We start from the raw sequence: 22351 nt of genomic DNA on the forward strand, positions 1-22351 counted from the left end.
TAACATCTAAGATCTCTAGATCGTATCGTGCTCGCCTCGAATACGCCGAGCTAGTTGCATGTCCTTGGCAAAGATGGTAATCCTCTTTACATGTATTGCAAGGAGGTTGGTGTCTTCAAAAATCCCAACAAGGTAAGCCTCGACGGCTTCTTGCAATGCTTCAAGGGTAATCCCCTACACACAAAACTCTATTCTATATCGTTGGAGAATCACCTTGACTGTTCGAGCAAAAGGGGCTCTTCTTAATCAGCAACTCGGTGTTCCTGTGATAAAACTTGATTTCTTGTAGAGCCCTATGCCCTTGGCGCATCCTTCTCCTTGGAGCTCTCTATGTTGTGTTGGTGCGTTGTGGCGAGGTTGGGACTTCCTTGTCTTGAAGAGCTTGACCTTTTCTGCGCTTGCGCGCACTTGCAGTAGCCTCCCCTTGATCTCTCTCATAGTCTCAATCCTCTTCCTCCTGCTATACTGTGGTACTTGTGTATCAAGTTCCTCCTGAGTAGGTAGGGGACCCTGTCCTGGTAGTAGGGTCTTGCCACCTCTGGTGGTGTGCAATGTAGGAATGTTTTCACCAACCCAATCGAACTGCTCATCATCGGAGTCTCTGTCTGAATCTCTGGGGTGGCTGCATCATGGGTTCTCCTTCACATGCTTGCTCCCACTAGAAGGGGCTACATGTGTGTGCATTGGTGTTGTTGTGGGAGGAGGGGCTAGACTCTGGTGATCCCATTGGGTGTGTACTAGAATCCCACGGGTCACTCTCTTCCGTGGTGTTGCCAGTATGTGGTCGTTGGGTGCCTTCCACTGTGTTTTATGAAGGCATGATAACACGTGCGATGTTCTTGGTGCGTGCCATATCCATGTATGATTATGCCTACTATGCTAACGTGGTGATGTGTTGGTGTCCTTACGTGGGTGCCTACGTGGGTGTCCTTACGTGGGTGCCTACGTAGATCTTTAGCTCAAGCTCTCTAAAAAAGTGAAATGAAAATGAAGTGAGTGAAGGAACTATTAATAGTTTTTTTAAGGGGAAAACAAAACCTAACTAAACTTATTTTCTTAGCCTTATTACATCCACATTTGTGCTGGCGCATACACAACCCAACGCCTCCCTTGTCTCCTCATTCGTGCGCATGCCAAGCACCATGCCTATGGGGAGAATTGGTCTGCAACCATTCAAGCCTTGCATGCCTCTTGCGCAAGCTTTGATTGTTATTGGGCCCGCTTCCTAACCAATACCCCTCCACCAAAGGTTGTGTGATAAAACCAATTAAACATCGCTTGTAGATAGTTTGTACGTGTTCCTCCTGCTGCACAAGCTCCACCTCCATGTCTTGTATTTTTAAAATAAACCCCTCTTGCATTGGAAGCTACCAACATGCATTGGAAGCTACGGACATGCCTAGGTAGCTAGCGGCATGCATTGGAATCTAGCAACGTGCATTGGTAGCTATTGGCATGCATTGGAAGTTACCGGCATGCATTGGAAGCTACTGGCATGCCTAGGTTGCTACCGGCATGCTTATTCATGTCTCATGCATGTGGCTTATTCATAAGCCTCATGTGTAAAGCTTCTGCATAAGCCTCATGCATATGGCTAATGCATAAGTCTCATGCATGAAGCTAGGGCATATGGCCATCTCTTGAGAGAAGCATAGCTCTCTAAAGGCTATCCATAGAGCATGGAAAAAATAACAAACCCTAATCTTAAAACCTGAAACTTACAAACCCTATAACATGTAAAATCATAAGAGAAGAAACATACAAGAAAGAGATCTCTTACCTTATGGGGCTTGTATGTGTTGAAAACCTACAAAATCAAACCAAATTAAGAAAAAAAAGTATTAATAACAAACCCTAATATTAAAATCCCTAAAACTTACAAATTCTATAAACATGTAAAAGTATAAAAGAAGAAACATACAAGAAAGAGATCTCTTGTGAGTCTTGTATGTGTTGAAAACCTACAAAACTAAACCAAGTTTTTTTTAAAAAAGTATTAAGAAAAGTCAAAATCTCTTACCATTTGAAGCTTTAATGGAGAGCTCTCAATTAAGGAAAAAACAAGAAGGAAAAATACTCATAATCGTTAAGGTTTAATAAGAAGAAAAAAAGAAGAAACAAAAAACTTAAAAGAATCACAAGAAAGATTTCATAAAAAGCTTGTTTGCATAGGAGATAAAGTAAAAGAATAAACATACCTTGCTTGAGCTAGGGTAGGAGAGGTAGAAGTGATAGATAAGACATAAACCTAAAAAAAACTTAGAGTATTAGTTTATTGTATTCAAAAGATAAAAACTCAGAGTATAAGTTTATTGTATTCAAAAGATAAAAACTACATGGCGGCAAAATATAATTTTATAGTATAGCAGCATTTTTTTGCTGCTATATACACTACTAATAAGCAGCGAAATTTCTCTACTGGCAGCAATATTTTGTTGTGCGAGAGGTGCTGTTGAGAAGCGACAAATCGTTGCTTAGCATCGTTATTAAAACCCCCGATATTTTCCTTCCAAAAACGCTACTAAAAAACGTTGTTGTGCCCTCGATGTGTTGTATTGAGAGGTAAGGAGGCAAGAATAAGGAAAGCAAGAAAGTAGTACACGAGTAAGGGTATTTCCATCTCTTTGCCTCTTTTATTTTAGAGCAACACCTTCAATAGCTATGAGAGCTATAGAAAGATAAGAAATTCATTATCTCATATTGGGGCATCCTCCTATATGAAGGAAGAAGATAATATTGTTTATAGTTAACATATTTAACTAAGTTAATTTTTGTGTTTTGGTGCGATTCAGGCACATTTTCGACCGTGCCTTGCTTTGTAAGTTTTCTACAAACAAGCACTCTATCAAGTATTGATTTTGACTGTATATGCTTAAATTCTGGTTTGATGCAAAGTTCAGTAAAAACATTAGTTGCAGGATAGTTTGTGTTGAGAATCTTAAGTGTTGTAGGTATTGGGGCGAATGTATGTTTATGTGGCTGGTTCATATACAATGGGATTATAGCAGGTTTATCCTACAGTAGAAGGTTGCATATTTGTTGCAAGTGTAGAATCCTTTTTTCAAGCACTATTTAGTAAACTGCTTTGCAAGTAAAGATGTTTGGTAGTCGATCACACAGATTGTGAGTGAGAAGCTAGACAAGAATAATTTCCAAGCATGGAAGTTCAAGATGACCAATTTTCTTATGGGAAAAAGATGTTGGGAGTTCATCTCACAGATGATGAAAAGGAGCCGGAGATTGTTGAAGAAAATTCGACTCCTTAGCAAGTGCAAACATATAAAGCATGGCATGAAAAAGCAAGAAAGGTGATATATTCATTGTATGTCAATGTGACAGATTCTATGATTGTAAATATACTAGATACACAAATGCCTAAAGAGGCTTGGGACACCTTCGTGAAGATGTACAACATAAAAACCCAATCTCGATAGATGCACCTAAAGTAAGAGCTACATAATGTGACTAGAGGAAAGCTGAGTAGTATAAATGATTATTCAGTGAAGGTTAGAGGGCTTGTAGATGCCCTTGCTTCTATTGGATCACCAGTGGGGGTGGTGGATGATGATGATATGGTGTATGTGACCTTGAATGGTCTTAGCAAAGAATACAACCAGTTTCAGATCTCCATTGGAGATCTTTCTTGATTTTGAATAAATGAATACTCTTCTCATCTGTGAGGAGATGAATATTGGGGGAGGTTCACCCTCTCGAAATTCAAATGAGTAGGCATTCTACTTAGATATAGGTAGAGATAGAGGGACATTATCATCTAGAGGATGAGGTCGAGGCCATTTTGGAGACAGAAATCATGTGCAGTAAAATAACAACTAGATTCAAATGTACAAATAGGTGAAAGAGGCCACTCTAGAGGTAGGGAAGCCAGAGGGGCCGAGGTGGTTGGCAAAGACATCAGAGTGTAAAAGCATAGAGTGTTATTACTATGGAAAAATAGGGCACATGGTAAATGACTGATATAAAAAGCAAAATGATATTAAAAGTGAAAAGTTACAGCAAGGTAGCTATGCATGTGAGACCCCTGCCGCATCAAACTTCGGAGTGCTAGCAGCGGAAGTAGCAACCTCTTGCGTAGGGAGAGCTTCCCACTTGGGGCCTCGCCACCACGAATGTCCGGGCAAGGGACTAGTCCGATGGTTCTTCCAAAACTAAAACCAAAAAAAACTTTCCTCGCCCAGAAAAGCACAAGCGATTCCTCCAGGAAAATCTTCTAACAAGATTTTATCTAACGGGGTCAAGAGCCTTAACTATCCTTTGTATTCTGACCGAACCCGCAGGTCACATGGCCGAATCAAGGAGAAGGGACTTGCACTTGGTTCATAGTAGAGATCATCACCTTTTTTCCCTCAAGTGAGGCACAGCCATCGTTGATTCTTTCCCATAGAACAAGAATTACCCTGTGAGTTACTTCAACTATCGTAACTTGCAAATAACTGAACTTTATTGTAGGAATCGATCGGTCCAACTGGCCCATGGGTTAGCCAACCGCCCAACCACTATATTGGTGGGATCCCTCTTTATAAAAATTTGGTTGTGTTTGGTTGTGTTTGGTCCCGGGTACCAAGGAAAAGAGTTCCCAGGCCCCCTAGCCAGCACTCATGCAAAAATATTAAATAGACACACCACTTACGCACCCAATATGAAGCTGCCTTTTCTCATATTCAACTATTTTCAAGACAGAACTGCAATAAAACCACAATGTTTCCATCATAATCCTCAGTATTCATGTTCCATTGTTTTCTAATCAAGTATCATCTGGACTCTCTATTGAAGACCGGCTAGTCAACCAACAAGATCCAATTTCATAGTTTCTAGTTTACTTAAATACATTTCTCGCTAATCCATGAAGATCTCCCTCGACATACGCATGGGTGTCCTCGCAACCGTGAGAGAGAGAGAGCATCACCCGGTCAGAACCCTCTAGGATCCTCCTTAGGTGCCCTAGCACTTCACTCATCACAGACTGCTTCGTCGGCCCTCACCCATCGTATTGGTGGAAGCGCACCATTTTTAACCGTATCGAGGCTGGCAGGTGCGAGAGACGTCCTTTGATGACTCCCCACCGGTGGGGCTGTTGCACAACATAAACTCTCCTTAGATTAAACAATAAACCAAATGCTTCCTCCAACATTCTGGCATAAGACAGGCCTTTACAAAAACAGAGTTTCTATGCAAGTAGGATTTTCCCATTGAGTTTGATTTTCTCTCACGAAAAGCCATTTCATGAGAAAACATCTCTGGTATTGGTTTCACAAAACCCAGACTTCCTCAATGAAAATCACGAGTCTCGTATCTCGATCGATCCATTCATCAATTACAATCAAATGAATTTCTAACTTATTTCTAGACGATTTCAGGTCTTAGAGGAAATTCTCTAAATCAGACGATTTCAGGTCTTAGAGGAAATTCTCTAAATCAGACGGTTAATGGGAATGGTCACAAGTCTTGGCTTAATTTACGATTCAAGAGATGGGTAGGCATCTTACTGACCCACCTTTCCCAAGTGGTCATGGTCTAGCACCGAATTACTTGAATTTATTCCTAGATTTATTTCCTAAAGATATTTCTCCATTTATCTCCTAAAATAATTGTGATTTCTAATCGTAAGGATAAACATCCACTAAATTCATTCTACTTTGGATATAAAAGAACTATAAATAATTCTACTCGTGAATAATGAAATTTAACAAGGATATTTCTTTTTCTAAATTATCCTTTAATAAATATGCATACATTATTTTATTAAAATATTCACATAGAAATATTCTTAAATATTCTCTTTTCCATTTGAACCTGGACATCAACATGCCATAATTATAGAAATATGATGAAACATTCTCTTTTTGATACTAAAATTAATTATGCATATTCATATTTAAAGATATGATGAAAATTCCTCTTTTGATAAACACAAATATTCATGTATATACATACCATGAATATACACATTTAAAATATAATAAAAAATCCTCTTTTTGACATCTAGATGTTTATGCATACACATACTATGAATGTATATTCAAAAATGTAACGAAAATCCCTCTTTTAACATTTAAAATGTTTATGCATAGAATATTATGAAAATTCCTCTTTTAGCATTATTAAATTTATGCATAAGCATAATATATGGGGTTTCATCTAGGAAGGTCGGGGTTCTAGAGTAGAACCTAATTCCTTGATCATCCCCATTAGGAAGTGAATGGGGTCTTCTTGGGCCCTTTAATTTGCCCAAGCCTAATCAAGGTGATTAAGGAATAGCCAAATGGGGGGTTGCCATGTGGATTGAAATGTTGGGTTTTTAAGAGAGGTGTAAGAGTGGTCAAAGGGTGCACTTTTTCCCCCAAAGGGGGGGGGGGGGGGGGCAATTTTACAATTTTCGGACCTCCATAACTTCTACATACAAGCTCCGATTTGAGTGGAGATTATAGATCCATGATCTACTCATCAAGAGCTTTCCATAGATATGTTACATGATATGGTTTTATCCGCTAGATTTTAAATTCCATTTTTCTCCCAAAATTCAAATTCGCCGTTTTGAAGCTTCTAATTAGAAAACGTTTCTTCTTAAGAGAAAAGGTTTGACTCCCTTAAACTGCCAAATAAAAGGGCCCAAGAAGCCTTCCATTGAGGTCCTAATGCCCTACCCATCTCTGTTGCCATATCTAACAAGTCTGCCCTTGTGGCCACATTAAGATCCATGGCTGGATTATTTCGGGGCCTTTGGGGAACTACTCCCCCCCTTCCTAGACCTCGTCCCCTACCTGTATTGGCTCTTCTTGGTATCTCGGGTTCATGGACTGGTCCAAATGTGGTACCCTAGTGGGATTCCCCAATAGTAGCCTTTGTGCGTCTTTGTGTAATTAAGAGCTCCATATCTTGTATGAATGTAGGGTGATTGATCATTAGCTCAATGTCCTTCTTGGTATAGAGTCGTTCCTCAACTTCTACAGCCAAGTTAGCTATGTTACCCTCTTCTTCTCTGGTTGTAAACCCTTCCTCCATTCTGGATTCCTTGTTGATGGGTTCCAAGTTTGGAATTTCTCCATCGCTTCTTCCTGTAGCAATTTCAGGTTCTTTTCCTCGTGATTGGAGAGGGTTAACACTTCCTATCTCCTTTCTCTCAGCTCTTTCCCTATGAGTATCAAGATCTTGTTTCCTTAACCTCAATTCTCGGAGTTGTCATTCTACCTCACTTCGCTAGAGGTCCAATTCCATTTCCTCGGTGGTAGGAAAGAATATTTCACCCGTCCTAACTGCACTTTCCATATCTTGTCTAATTCGAGGGGTGCCAGTATTTGACAGCCTAGAATTCAACACTTGGAATGGCACTTCTTAGGCTTAGACTTTGTCCAGATGCGCAGGCTCATGCCTTGATTGCACTTTCTGTTAAACGTAACATCACTCCACATATTCGTTTAGCTAAAACAACAAAACAGGCTTGGGATATTCTAGCTGGTTTGTATGCAGGTCGTAACGAGGCAAAAATCTCTTACCTGCGTAAAGAGCTAGAATCAAAGATTATGCAGGAAGATGATGACATGAATGTTTTTCTTGCTGAGATTAAAGATATCAAGGAACAGTTGATTTCTACAGGTGAGATTATTCTCTTGTGCAGACTGTTCTTGATGCTTTACCTGAGTCATATCAGACTTTTGCTTCCACGTGGAGACTTGTTACTGAGGATAGACCTGATGTTGTCAAGTATGATACTTTAGTCAACAAGCTCTTGCAAGAAGCGCAGTCTAGGCAAAACAGGGCTAGGCAGCGTGCATTTGATCAGGCATTTGTTGCTGCCCAGCAGAGAAGAAGTGGTAAGGCAGCCCCTTCCACTGTTTCTTCTCCTATTAGTAGGTCTGCAACTTCTTCTCCTTCCACAGGTAGCAACAATAGGTCTGAGAAGGCTCTTGATAAAGGTAAGAAAAAGATCAGGTGCAACTATTGTAAGGCAACTGATCATGTCATTAAGAATTGCCCTAAGCTAAAGGCTAAAGAGGCAAAGAAGAAAGAGTCAAATGCAGCCACAATAGCGGATGCTTCGACAAATGCAGATTCTGCAAATGTTGTGCAGGATACAGAATGGGCGTTTAGCGTGTATTGCCAGTATGACCCATCTGTACATGATGCATGTTTGGCAGTTTTTGTTGACTCTGATATATAGTATTTTGACAGTGGTGCTACAAAGCACATTACCTCGCATCGTGGTATGTTTACTTGTCTTGAGGCTATCTCTAATGGGAATACTGTCACATGTGCCAATAATGCTTCTTACCCAGTGAAGGGCGTTGGTAAAATTATGCTTACTGCTGCAAATGGCAGCGGTTTCACACTTTCAGATGCTTTGTATGTGCCAGGGATAAAGAAGAATCTATTGTCTGTCTCTATGCTTGCTAAGCTTGGACTTGTAGTCAAATTTGTGGATGATAGATGTACTGTTCATGATTTGACTTTTGGTGTGTGATACGATCATTGCAACTGGCACCTTGTTTCGTGGGCTGTATAGGCTCAATTCTTATGACAAGTGTGTGGAAGATTCAGCAAATGCAGTTTCTGATGAAAAGGGAGTTTTAGATGCAAAACTATGGCATGCTCGTTTTGGTCATCTGAACTTTGCTAGTTTGCTACGTTTGCAGAAATTTGATATGGTTGCTTCATTGCCCCCTCTTGAGGCACCATTGAAACATGTTTGTGAAGGCTGTATTTTGGGCAAAATGCAGCGTTCTGCATTTCCAAAGGATGGTTCTATGCGGGCCACTCGCAAATTGCAACTTGTACATAGTGATGTATGTGGACCTATGCAAACTCCGTCTCATTTGGTAAACACTTGTACTTCATGACTTTCATGGATGATTACTCAAGGCATGCATGGGTATATCCACTGAAGGCAAAGTCCGAAGTGTTTTTGTGCTTCAAACAGTTTTTGCTTATGGTTGAAAATGTATCCAATTGTACTGTGGGCACCTTCTGTTCTGATCGAGGGGGGGAGTACATGTCTAAAGAGTTTGATGCATTTCTGGCTAGTCGTGGGATAAAACACCAATGTACAGTGCCGTATACCCCTCAGCAAAATGGTGTTGCTGAGAGAAAAAACAGGTCACATATGGAGATGGCACGATGTATGGTCAAGAGCCAAGCTTTGCCACATGCGTTTTGGCTTGAGGCTATCATTTGTGCTACATATGTACTCAACAGGTATCCCACTAAGGCCTTGCAGTCTCTTACTCCATATGAAGCTTGGCATGGCAGGAAGCCTTCTATTGGTCACTTGCGTGTCTTTGGTTTCTTGGCCTATGCTTTAGTGTCTATGCAACAACGTAGAAAATTGGATGATAAGGCTATCAAATGCATTTTTGTTGGTTATAATGCTGAGAGCAAGGGTTACATATTGTATCTTCTGCAGTCAAAGCGTATCTTGATTAGTCGAGATGTTGTTTTTGTGGAAGATGCTGTGCAGCCTTTGTTATCATGTACCAAAGAGACATGTATGAGCTCACGGGATGTATACGCGAGAAACCCAGTTTTTCATGCTCGCACAAAGCACATTGAGGTGCATTATCACTTTGTCAGGGAGAGACTCTCAGCAGGAGAGATCAGCTTGGCATATGTGCCAATCAATGATTTTATATTCACGTGATCATAATTTTTTTTTGTTAATAACATGTGTTAACATGTTATTAACATGTTAACATGTTAACATGTTCCCAAAAAATCCGATGGGAGGTTCCCTGGTAACCGGCTAAAATCTCGCCGGGATTTTTGCAATACCCGGCGGTCCCGCCAAGAATATTTAAACCCTGGCGGCGGGCCCCGCCGGGGTCGTCATTTAGCCCGGCGGGCTACATTTTTGTATATATATGGGCCCGGGGGGCCCTTTGGGAGTTCATTGCTGACAGTATACACAGGTAATGAGAGTTGTGGGTGTGTGTGGGTATGTGTGTTTGTGTGGGTGTGTGTGTTCGTGCGGGCAGCCGCCCATGGTCGCAATGTGCGATAGGATGTGGGTGGTCGGCCACACGAGGGGTGTGTGTCTTCGGAATGGTGCTTATCATGGGGCACATAGTCGGTAACGCGACTGGTTTGTGTCCTATGGAAAGTATGGCACGCTGTAGCGGTACTAGTCGGTAACGCAGCAAGCATAGTATCGTTATGGCAATGTCACCTTCCCTTCTCTTCCCTTTGTTGAATGCGGGCATATGGTCGGTAACGCGGCCAGTGTATGTCCGTATCCTATTCATATTCCCATAGATTCGGGCGGCATTTTGTCGTTAACACGGCAAGTTGGTGTTGTCCGCTAGTGCATATATTGTTTTTTGCATATTGCGGCATTTGATCGTTAACGCGGTCGGAAAAATGTCGTAAATTTGCTTGATGCGGCTTGTATTGTTTTTATTGTGTGTGATCCATGCGATACTTGGTTGGTAATGCAGCATGAGTATTTTATGGATCAAATTTTACATCATATTGTCTTTAAGTTTAATTTCATGATATCGTGACTCGTAAAAATGAATATCTCTCTCTCTCTCTTCCTCCCCCCTCTCTCTCTCTCATGATACACTTCACAACTCTCTCTCTCTCGATACACTTCACAACTCTCTCTCTCTCTCTCTCTCTCATGATACACTTCACAACTCTCTCTCTCTCTCTCTCTCTCTCTCTCTCTCTCTCTCTCTCTCTGTCACGATAGGTGTGTAGATAAGGAGTTCTTTTTTTTCTCTTAAAATGTACATAATCCCTAATAAATTCCCTTTTCTCCCTCTATTTTCTTAAAATATAAAACAATACTAAACATTATTTTCCTCTCTTTAGGAACTCACAAAACTACTGAAAATGCCATCTAATGTTTCCTCTCTCTCTATCTGTCTCACGACTCTTTCTCTTCCTCCCCCCTCTCTCTCTCTCTCTCTCTCTCTCATGATACACTTCACAACTCTCTCTCTCTCTCTCTCTCTCTCTCTCTCTCTCTCTCTCTCTCTCTCTATCACGGTAGGTGTGTAGATGAGGAGTGCTTTTTTTTTCTCTTAAAATATACATAATCTCTAATAAATTACCTTTTCTCCCTCTATTTTCTTAAAATATAAAACAATGCTAAACATTATTTTCCTTTCTTTAGGAACTCACAAAACTATTAAAAATGTCATCTAATGTTCCCTCTCTCTCCACAACTCTCTCTTCCTCCCCCTCTCTCTCTCTCTCTCATGATACACCACAACTCTCGATTAAAAATGTCATCTAATGTTCCCTCTCTCTCTGTCTGTCACGCCTCTCTCTCTTCCTCCCCCTCTCTCTCTCTCTCTCTCTCATGATACACCACAACTCTCTCTCTCTCTCTCTCTCTCTCTCTCTCTCTCTCTCTCTCTCTGTGTCATGGTAGGTGTGTAGATGAGGAGTGCAACATGTATGCACTTGATAAGTAATGATGCACTTGTTACAGTTGTCTCACGTTCGATAATGTATTGCATGATGTTGAGTTCAGTAATATTGTTTGATATTCCGTTTTTTGTTTGATCATTGATAAGTAATGATACACTTGTTGCGGTTGTCTCACGTTTGATGATGTATTGGATGATGTTGATTTCAATAATATTATTTGATATTTCGTTTTTGTTTGATCATTGATAAGTAATGATACGCTTGTTGCTTTTCTCTCACGTTTGATGATGTATTGCTTGATGTTGATTTCAGTAATGTTGTTTAATATTCCATTTTTGTTGTGTTTAGTGATATTTGCTAGATTTGCGAAGACAACCACCATGCTTTCCCCTGAAGAGCGTAAAATCATTCTACGAGCAATTCGCATTGAAGCAGTCATCGCAGTGTCACAATGTTCAGAAGACATCGTCAAAAAGATCAATGAGTCTGAGATAGTCATGCGAGATCTATTAGATGAGATATGGGAAAATGCACAGCGTCGACTTCGAAGCAGAGGCAACGCTGAGTTGCTTGATAGACAAAAGATAACAGACTTCAACCATCAACATATAACACAAACTATTTTGGGGAGCATGCATGTAGCATGCAATGATCTTAGAGATGCTGCCCCGCCTGAAGCTAATATGCATTGTCTATAGTTATGGGATGCTGTATGGAGTGAGCAAAGAGCCAAGAGCAAGTGCATGAAGGCGCTGGATGCAGAGTCACTCCCCAAAGGAGTGTGCATTGCCCAGGACGTCGCTGCAACGTCCAGCCTGTTGAGATATCGAGCTCGTCTAGTGAGGCGGTGGCCACTGATGACCCACCTGGGGGATAGGCGGTGGCCACTGATGACCCACCTGGGGGATAGGCCCCACACTTACACCACTGGCATGGTTGGTGAGATCTTGGGTGATATGCGGCCAGTGGGATGACAGGCTGTGTGACAGCCATTCTAGAGACTGGCATAGTTATAGCGCCAGCTCATTTAGTCGGGTTCACACTATAGAGAACCTGTGTATGTATTTGGTTGAGTACCTTTCATATTATGAGTACTCTTATCTTGTATATGGTGTGTTGAGTGTTGAGCAGAGAAGAAGAAGATTTTCAACCTCTCACCTTGTGTGTTCTCTATTAGGGTTTTGTGAGTGTGTGTGTGCTTGCAAGAGCTTAAGCTCTCTTCCCCCCTGCATCTTTTCATGGTATCAGAGCCTGGTTTGTGCTAAGGACTGAGCTGCAGCAAGAGAACCACAGGAAGCGGTACGAGGGTAAGAGCTTCAACTACTCTTCCCTATTGTGTTGGTGACTAAACCCTTATCGGGAGCTCTACGGGAGGCACCGGCAAATGATCTCTGATTGAGGAGCTTTCTTCGCGGGAGTAAAGCTATAGGGCAACTATCGGACTGAAATTTTTGGGTCTAAAATGCGTTTCGGGCGCATTTGGACCTCCGTTTTTTAGAAAGCAGGCGATTTCGAGCACTGCGGGTAAGTCATCGATTCTCTGCAGAACTCTGTTTTAAGAACTACAGGAAGACAGATTGACTGTGCAGACATTGTGGGTGCTGCAAAGAGGTCTACAGTTGCCATTGGGTGTATGTATGCACATTGAAGTCACTGGTTGTGACATTTGAGAGTACTACAGTACCGCTGCAGAAAATACAGCATTTGTGCAGGAAAAACCAGAGTGCAATTTCTGGTAAAATTGTGTGTTTGGCAAGATGTCTAATGATGGCATAACACAGATTGTGGCTGAGAAGCTGGATAAGAATAACTTCCATGCTTGGAGGTTCAAGTTGACGAATTTCCTGATGGGAAAAGGCTATTGGAACTACATAGAAGGTGAACATGAAGAGGCAACGGAGATACCGGATATAAATCTGACTGCTGTGCAGATGTGAAAGAGTTTAAAGACTGGAACCAAGGAGCCAGAAAGGTTATGTATTGGCTATCCATTAGTATACAGGACACCATGATTGGGCACATTCAGGATGCCAAGTCCCCCAAGGAGGCGTGGGACACCTTGGTAAAGCTCTATGAAACAAATACCAAGGCACGTAAGATACAGTTGAAGAATGAACTTCATACTGTGGAGAAAAAGAGCATGTCTGTGAATGACTATGCGTTGAAGATAAAGGGTATTGTGGAATCCTTTGCATCTATTGGTGTGTCAGTAGATGATGATGACAAGGTGGAAGTCTGTCTACGTGGTCTCGGGCCACAATACAAGGCGTTTAAGACGTCCATTCAGACTCGGGAAAACATTCCCAACTTTACAGATTTGGTGTCTATGCTGATTATCGAAGAGAATAACTTGGGTGAAGACCAACAGTCTTCACAAAGCAAAAACAGTTCAGAGCAACAGGCCTTCTACACGAGTTCAGGAAGAGGACGAGGTAGAGGAGGCCGTGGACGCGGTCAAGGAGGTGGCCGAACAGGTAATCAGAATTATGACCACCAGCAGCAGCAACAACAACAGTCCCAGAATCAACAACAACAACAACACGCAGGTGGAAGAGGCAAATTCAGAGGGCAGGGGGAGTCAAAGAGGCCGTGGAAATTGGCAAAGGCAATATAATGATGCACGTGAATGCTATTATTGTGGTAAGCCTAGACATGTGCAAGCAGAATGTTATAAGAAGCAGGCTGACATGCAAAATGGGAAAGTGCAGCAAAACAACTATGCATCCTCAAGCAGAAATAATGAGGATAATGAAAGGTTGTTTGTTATGTAGCATGTCGTGAATGCCATGTCTGAAAATGTTGATGCAGCACAAAAAGATAATGTATGGTATGTGGATTCAGGCGCTTCGAACCACATGATGAGTCATGGGGAGTGGTTCAAGGAGATGAAAAATCCGAAAAGACCAGGTTTTGTGGAAACAGGGGATGTGTAAGATTCCTCCCCAACCCCCTTTTTGATGTCTAGTATCTTCCCCTCTAATCAATCCCTCTTCAGAATTATAAAGACCTTGTTTCTAACTGTTTTAACTTAGAGAGAGAAAATATTCTAGAGAGAGAATATTCAAATTTTGAATATTTTTGGATAGAAAAATATCTCATATAATTAAGATGAATTCCCCTGAAACAGAAATTCAAAAAAGAATTTTCAAATGTGCAATTGGAATTAATTGGAAATAGGTATAAAGAACCTTAGTCTAAGGGTCTAGATTTTCAGAAATCTTTAGACTATGATCCAATTAAGGTTCTTATGGGCCAATAGCATCAATACATGTGTAGGGAGGAGATAAATCCAATTTGTAAAAAGAAGATACCCAAAAATGAGTAAATGCTCACATAAGGTGAAGAGTTGAAAATGTACAAGGTTTATTAGTAAAAAACTATGAGCAATATTAAAAATATGAGATATTTTGGGTATCCAAAAATGAGTAAATGCTCACATAAGATGAAGAGTTGAAAATGTACAAGGTTTATTAGTAAAAAAAACACATATGTAAGGAAGGGGAGTTCTTTAAAGGAGGTGCATATTTCACATAAGATGAAGAGTTCAAAATATACAAGGTTTATTAGTAAAAAGAAACTATGACACATATGTAAGGAAGAGGAGTTCTTTAAAGGAGGTGCATATTTCACATAAGATGAAGAGTTGAAAATGTACAAGATTTATTAGTAAAAAACTATGAGCAATATTAAAAATATGAGATATTTTGGGTATCCAAAAATGAGTAAATGCTCACATAAGATGAAGAGTTGAAAATGTACAAGGTTTATTAGTAAAAAAACACATATGTAAGGAAGGGGAGTTCTTTAAAGGAGGTGCATATTTCACATAAGATGAAGAGTTGAAAATGTACAAGGTTTATTAGTAAAAAAACTATGACACATATGTAAGGAAGGAGAGTTCTTTAAAGGAGGTGCATATTTCACATGCTTGAATGAGTTTTAAACTCATAAAAATTGAGATATTTCATCTCTCCTCTCTCCTCATTCAAGTCTAGTTCCAAAAAGTTAGCTTAACTGACCTAAAAATGGTCAAAAAGTGACCAAACTGACTTGGAAAATTCTAGAATCAGTTTGTTTGGTTAGGAGCTCAAATTTTCCTATAAATAGAAGCCTTCCCTTGTTGAAAAAAATATAGTGTCTTATGCTTTGTTACTCTACTCCACCTAAGCCAAAATATATAGTGTCTTATGCTTTGTTACTCTACTCCACCTAAGCCAAAATATATAGTGTCTTATGCTTTGTTACTCTACTCCACCTAAGCCAAAATATATAGTGTCTTATGCTTTGTTACTCTACTCCACCTAAGCCAAAATATATAGTGTCTTATGCCTTGTTACTCTACTTCACCTAAGCCAAAATATATAGTGTCTTATGCTTTGTTACTCTACTCCACCTAAGCCAAATTATATAATGTCTTATGCATTGTTACTCTACTCTACCTAAGCCAAGAACTGTGAATTCTTTAATAATTCACTAGTTTTTGATACTTCTCTCTTCTTCAATCCCCATTGGTGTTCCATCAACATACTAAACCAATTGATTGGTTGGGGGCCTCTACCGTGAACAAAGAATCAAGAAAATTATAAGATAAGTATAGTGAATTATGATCTTTTCTATAATTTCTCAATGATTCTCTCTTCTCAACCCCTCTCAAGCTTGAGAAGCTTAATTGATATGGTTTTTGAAATGCTATTGAAGTTAATTAATTAATGATAGTAAAGAATTACATAAGATTCTATTTATATTTAATTCTAATGGTTTTTCTCTCTCTCACTTAAGAAATGGTCATACTCATGACCCTTTTCAATCCAAATGAAGCTTTTCATAAGGCTTTTCCTTAATCCAAGATTAAGCTATGCTTGAGGCCAAATTAATGGCTTTTTTCTATGCTTTTAGTTTATGTATATTGATGATTCAATCCATTATGGATTGATGATCCAATTAGAGACCATTCTAATTATTTTCTTAATGATCCAATTAGAGACCATCATGGATTGATGATCCAATTAGAGACCATTCTAATTATTTTCTTAATGATCCAATTAGAGACCCTTATGGATTGATGATCCAATTAGAGACCATTCTAATGATCCAATTAGAGACCATTATGGATTGATGATCCAATAAGAGACCATTCTAATTATTTCTTTAATAATGAGCCTTATCCCTTAGAAAAAAATTGAGATTTATCAGTCATAGTAGCGGAGCTATGGCAAAATTTTTATAGAAATTACGCATAAAATAATTTCATTCAAAGCATAAAAAGAGGACTTCCTACCATATTCTAGGAACTATCATCCTAGATTAATTAAAAGAATATTATTATGCATGGAGATATGGATGTTTGCATGTAGATGTAGAGGTATGGATGTGAGTGTGAATGTGGAGGTGGATATATGCATGGAGATGTGGATGCATACATGTAGATGTAGATGTATAGATGTAGATGTGGATGTGGAGGTGGATGGATGCATGTAGATGTAGGTGTATAGATGTAGATGTGGATGTGGAGGTGGATGGATGCATGTAGAAGTAGATGTATAGATGTAGATGTGGATGTATACATGTAGATGTAGATGTATAGATGTAGATGTGGATGTGGAGGTGGATGGATGCATGTAGATGTAGATGTAATGGAGATGTGGATGTATGCATGTAGATGTAGGTGTATAGATGTAGATGTGGATGTAGAGGTGGATGTATACATGGAGATGTAGATGTATAGATGTGGATGTGAATGGAAATGTGGATGTATGCATGTAGATGTAGATGTATAGATGTGGATGTATGCATGTAGATGTAGATGTATAGATGTGGATGTGAATGTGGAGGTGGATGTATGCATGTAGTTGTACATGTAGATGTGGATGTGAAAATAGATGTATGGATGTAGATGTGGATGTATGGATGTAAATGTGGATGTGGATGTGGATGTGGATATATGTATGAATGTGGATGTGGATGTGGATGTATGGATGTATGGATGTGGATGTGGATGTATGGATGTGAATGTATGGATGTGGATGTGGATGTGGATATATGTATGGATGTGAATATATGATATGTGATGTGAAGGAATCTGAAGTGATGAGATGGAAAATGATGTGATGGGATGAGTACACATATAACTGGAATGTGGGATAAGCAATGTGGATTGATGAGGGATAATGTGGAAAATGAGAGTTAATATAGAAACTATATTTTGTGACTGTTTGTAAATGCTGTTTGTAAATGACTGTTTTATGTCAAGATTGCTGGAAAAGCATTGTGACCATCTTGTGATTAAGGTCGTGAAGACCTAACTGATAAAGTTGCAACTGCTGACGGAGAGTCAATGAAGGACGTCTCGCGTAGCAAGGTCGGCCGAGGTCTTGACCAGCCTCGGTGCGATTAAAATGGTGAGCTTCCGGTACGGTGGATGAGGGGCCAAGGAAGCGGCCTATGAGTGAAGCGCTAGGTCACCTGCAAAGGATCCTAGAGGGTGCTGACCATACGGTGCTCGGGCTCTGGGTCGTCGCCTAGGATACCCACGCGTGCATCGAGGAAGATATTGGAACAGAGTTGGAGTTGTTTTCTGAAATCGGGCATGGATCTGGTTGATTGACCTTGCTGGTCTTCAATGGATGAGTCCATGGCTCTTTATATGGATCTGTTGGTTGATCTTGCTGATCTTCAACGAGAGTCCATCTTGATAAGTGATTATATTGCCGAGTATTATGGGCTAGGGATTAGGAAACGGCCCCTGAGTGGACAGGTGGTGAGCGTCCTAGTTGCCAATGATGCCATAGATACTCTGATGAAGGAATGATGAAAAAATTAAGAATCAACTGGATAAATTGGAAGATGGTGATCAGTGATACTATGGTTTTATTAAAGGATTGTTTTAAATTGGTTGAATCTGTGAAAAGGCAATTTCATATTGGGTGTGTGAGTGGTGTGACTAGTTTTATTTTGCATGAACATCCGGCTAGGGGGCCTTGGAACTCTTTTCCTTGGTACCCGGGACAAAACCTAACCAAATTATTAATTGGATCCCATCACTACAGTGGTTGGGCGGTTGGCTAACCCATGGGATCGGATGGGGTTAGGCTGGACTGATGGATCCGTAAATCGAGACTCAAACTTTTGTTTTTACAATAGATAAAATAAATCCCGGACAGTAACTGTTCTATGGATAGGAATCAACGGCTGTGCCTCTTGAATGGGGAAAAAAGCGTTGATCCCAATGATCCAAGTGCAAGTTCTTCCTTAATCTGACCATGTATCTTATAGATGCAATTGGATCAGCTCGATCAGAAATGTTCTTGACTACGTTAGAGTAAAAAAAATTATCCTGGTGGAATCGCCCGTGCTTTCCGGTAAAGGAAGTTTTTCCGGGTTCGATTTTGGAACAACCGACGGATTAGTCTCTTATCCGGATATCCGTGGGTGAGGCCCGAATGTGGGACCCCTGTCCCGCGCGAGAAGTGCTACTTCCGCTGCTAGTATCCCAAATCTGTTGCTCGGTGGGAACAGGGATCTTACAGGATGACACTGCTCATCCAATTGCCCACGTTGGAGATGTGCCATTGTCTATGCAGGATGGCAAAGTGAAGTACCTTGCAAATGTACTTCATGTACCGAACATAACAAAGAATCTGGTTTCAGTTGGCTAGATGATTGAGCAGGGTTTGCAGGTTCGGTTTAACCCTGATGGGTGTTATGTTAAAGATTTCAAAGACAAGTGCAGGTTGGTTGCAAAAGGCAACAGAGTGGGCAGAATGTTTACGTTGGATGTAGACATGCCTGAAATGAGTGCTGCAATGTTTGCAAATGGTTCAGGAATAGTTGCAGACACAGACATTGCAGAGATTAAAGTCTATGCAAACAAAAGGAATTGTGACAGGGCTGCCAAAATTTAAAGTGGAAGGTATGCAGAAAATATGTGAAGCATGCCAATTCGGGAAGCAAACAAAGCATGTGTTTCCACGTAACAGATATGTGAGCAGAAATGCACTAGATGTTGTGCATTTAGATGTATGGGGTCCTACGAAGACCATATCTATGGGAGACTGCAGGTATTATGTGACTTTCATTGATGACCACACAAGGAAAGTGTGGGTATATTTCATGAAAGAGAAGAGTGAGGTGTTCACTCACTTTCAGAACTTCAGAGTTTTGGTTGAAAAGCAAACAGGGAAATATGTAAAGTGTCTAAGGTCAGATGGAGGGGGAGAGTACTTCTCCAATGAGTTCTCTGAATTTTTGAAGAAGAATGGTATTCGGAGACAGTTTACATGCAGATACACTCCGCAGCAAAATGGAGTTGCTGAGCGGAAAAACAGGCACATTGCTGAGATTGCGCGAGCATTGATGGAAGAGAAGAATATGCCGCATTGCTATTGGGCTGAGGCTGTTTCTACAGCAGTATACATCATGAACAGGACTCCAACTGCAGCCATACATGATGTGTTACATTCCCGTAACGCCGCTCTACGGGCATTACCACAAGAGGGGACGGCCTCTGGCTCACCACCCAGCCATAGAGGAAGAATGAGGATTGCCCCTCATCCCCCAGGCTATATAGTGTGTGGCCTGCCGTCCACACTAGCCTGGCCGCCCATGACTCCACATGGGCGTCCTCTCCCACTGAACCTCGGACATGGCCATCCGATCTGCCGTCGGTCACAGGCATTACAGCCTACGTGACATACATTCCCGTAACGCCGCTACGGGCATTACCACAAGAGGGGACGGCCTCTGGCTCACCACCCAGCCATAGAGGAAGAATGAGGATTGCCCCTCATCCCCCATGCTATATAGTGTGTGGCCTGCCGTCCACACTAGCCTGGCCGCCCATGACTCCGCATGGGCGTCCTCTCCCACTGAACCCCGGACATGGCCATCCGGTCTGCCGTCGGTCACACAGGCATTACAGCCTACGTGACATGATGTAACTCCAGAGGAGAGGTTTACTGGCAGAAAACCAGATTTGTCTAATCTGAAAGTTTTTGGATGCATTGCATATGTGCATGTGCCAGATGAGCTGAGAACTAAGCTGGATCCGAAAGCTGAAAAATGTGTGTTTATTGGATATTCCCTTGAGCAAAAGGGATACAGGTGTTATAACCCTGCTACACGTGAGTTGAGGGTAAGCAGGGATGTTGTTTTTGATGAGATGAGCAGTTGGTATGCTGCTGAAAAAGAAGCTGTTGGGGCTGATGTGAGTGGAAGTGTGGTTGCACAGAATGCAGGTCAGCAATCACAGTCTTTGAGTGGACCAGGAGAGTCCTCATCTAGTGGGTCTGTTGATAGACCATGGAGTGGAAGGCTGCGTCATAATACCAGCCGTGCAAATGTGATTAGTACATCATGTAAAGGAAAAGAGAAAGTGGTTGAGCCCCTTGGTATGCCTGACATTTCTGCAGGGCATTCTCATGTTGATGGAGAGTCTAGTGGCTTAGATATGAGCCTTGATGAGGAGCTTGGGATCCCAGCCTGGTGTAAAGAAGGCTATGGAAGCCATGAATGAAAAGCTGCGAAGATCTGGGAGAGTGAAGAACCCTGTGCAGAGGTTTACTTATGATGGTTATGTGGCACATCACTATGCATATATGGCAAAGGTTGTGCAGGTTGTTGAGCCCACATGCATTGATGAGGCTGTTGGAAATGTGTGTTGGGAGAAAGCTATGGATGAGGAGATGGATGCACTATATGGAAATGAAACTTGGGATTTAGTGCAATTGCCTGAAGGCAAGAAAGCCATTGGATGCAAGTGGGTGTACAAAGTTAAACATAACAGTGATGGAAGCATAAACAGGTACAAGGCTAGATTGGTAGCCAAAGGATATGCGCAGACATATGGGATTGATTATGAGGAAACTTTCAGCCCAGTTGCCAAGATGGCAACGGTGAGAGTTGTGATAGCAGTGGCTGCGTCAAGGCAATGGTCTTTACATCAGATGGATGTAAAGAATGCATTCTTGCATGGGGATTTGCAAGAAGAGGTGTATATGTTGCAGGCCACCTGGTTTGAGGATATGAGTCACCCCGAGCATGTTTGTAGGTTGAAGAAAGCCTTGTATGGCTTAAAGCAAGCACCAAGAGCATGGTCTGACAAGATTTCTGAATATCTTGTCACTATTGGCTTTCATGTAGCCAATGCAGATTTCTCGCTGTATGTGAGACATGGTGATAGAGGAGTTGTGCTTGTTGTCATCTATGTAGATGACTTGATCATTACGGGGGACCATGATGCAAAGATCTTTAATGTAAAGATCTTGCTTAGACAGAAGTTCGAGATGAAGGATCTGGGGGAGCTCAGATATTTCTTGGGCATTGAGGTGATTAGGTCACCACATGGTATTGCATTACTACAGAGACAGTATGGCTTGGACATGTTGTCCAAGTATGGTATGACAGGCTGTAAGCCTATTTCTGTGCCATTGGATCAGAATGGCAAGTTGAGTGTAGATTCAGGAGAGATCTTGGAGGATCCTACTATGTACAGACGCATAGTAGGAAGTTTGATATACATGACGATCACCAGACTAGATTTGAGCTATGCTGTTGGGTTGGTGAGTCAGTTTATGCAGGTTCCACGGAAACCGCATTTGGATGCAGTGAGACGCATACTGAGGTATGTGAAGTCTACTTTGCATTGTGGACTATTCTATGAGACTGGGACAGAGATATGTGTACATGGGTACACAGATGCTGATTGGGCTGGTAGTATCTCAGATAGAAGATCTACCATTGGATTCTACATTGAATTTTTTAATAATTCAATTGTTTTTGGTCTAATCCTCTCCAAAGTGAATTGGTGGCCACTCTTGCTTCAAACAAGAGTAGAACCCTCAATCCCTCAAGCCAAAGGAGAGCTTACAAGCTCCATGTAAGCTAATTTTCTTACTTGTTTAATGAAGAATCTATGGTTTTCTTAATTTTTATGTTTTGCAGATGTTGAATTAAATTCAAATGCTATGCC

Source organism: Cibotium barometz, chromosome 43 (assembly GCF_041138505.1).
Source record: "Cibotium barometz isolate CiBa-2024 chromosome 43, ASM4113850v1, whole genome shotgun sequence".
Taxonomy (NCBI): Eukaryota; Viridiplantae; Streptophyta; class Polypodiopsida; order Cyatheales; family Cibotiaceae; genus Cibotium; species Cibotium barometz.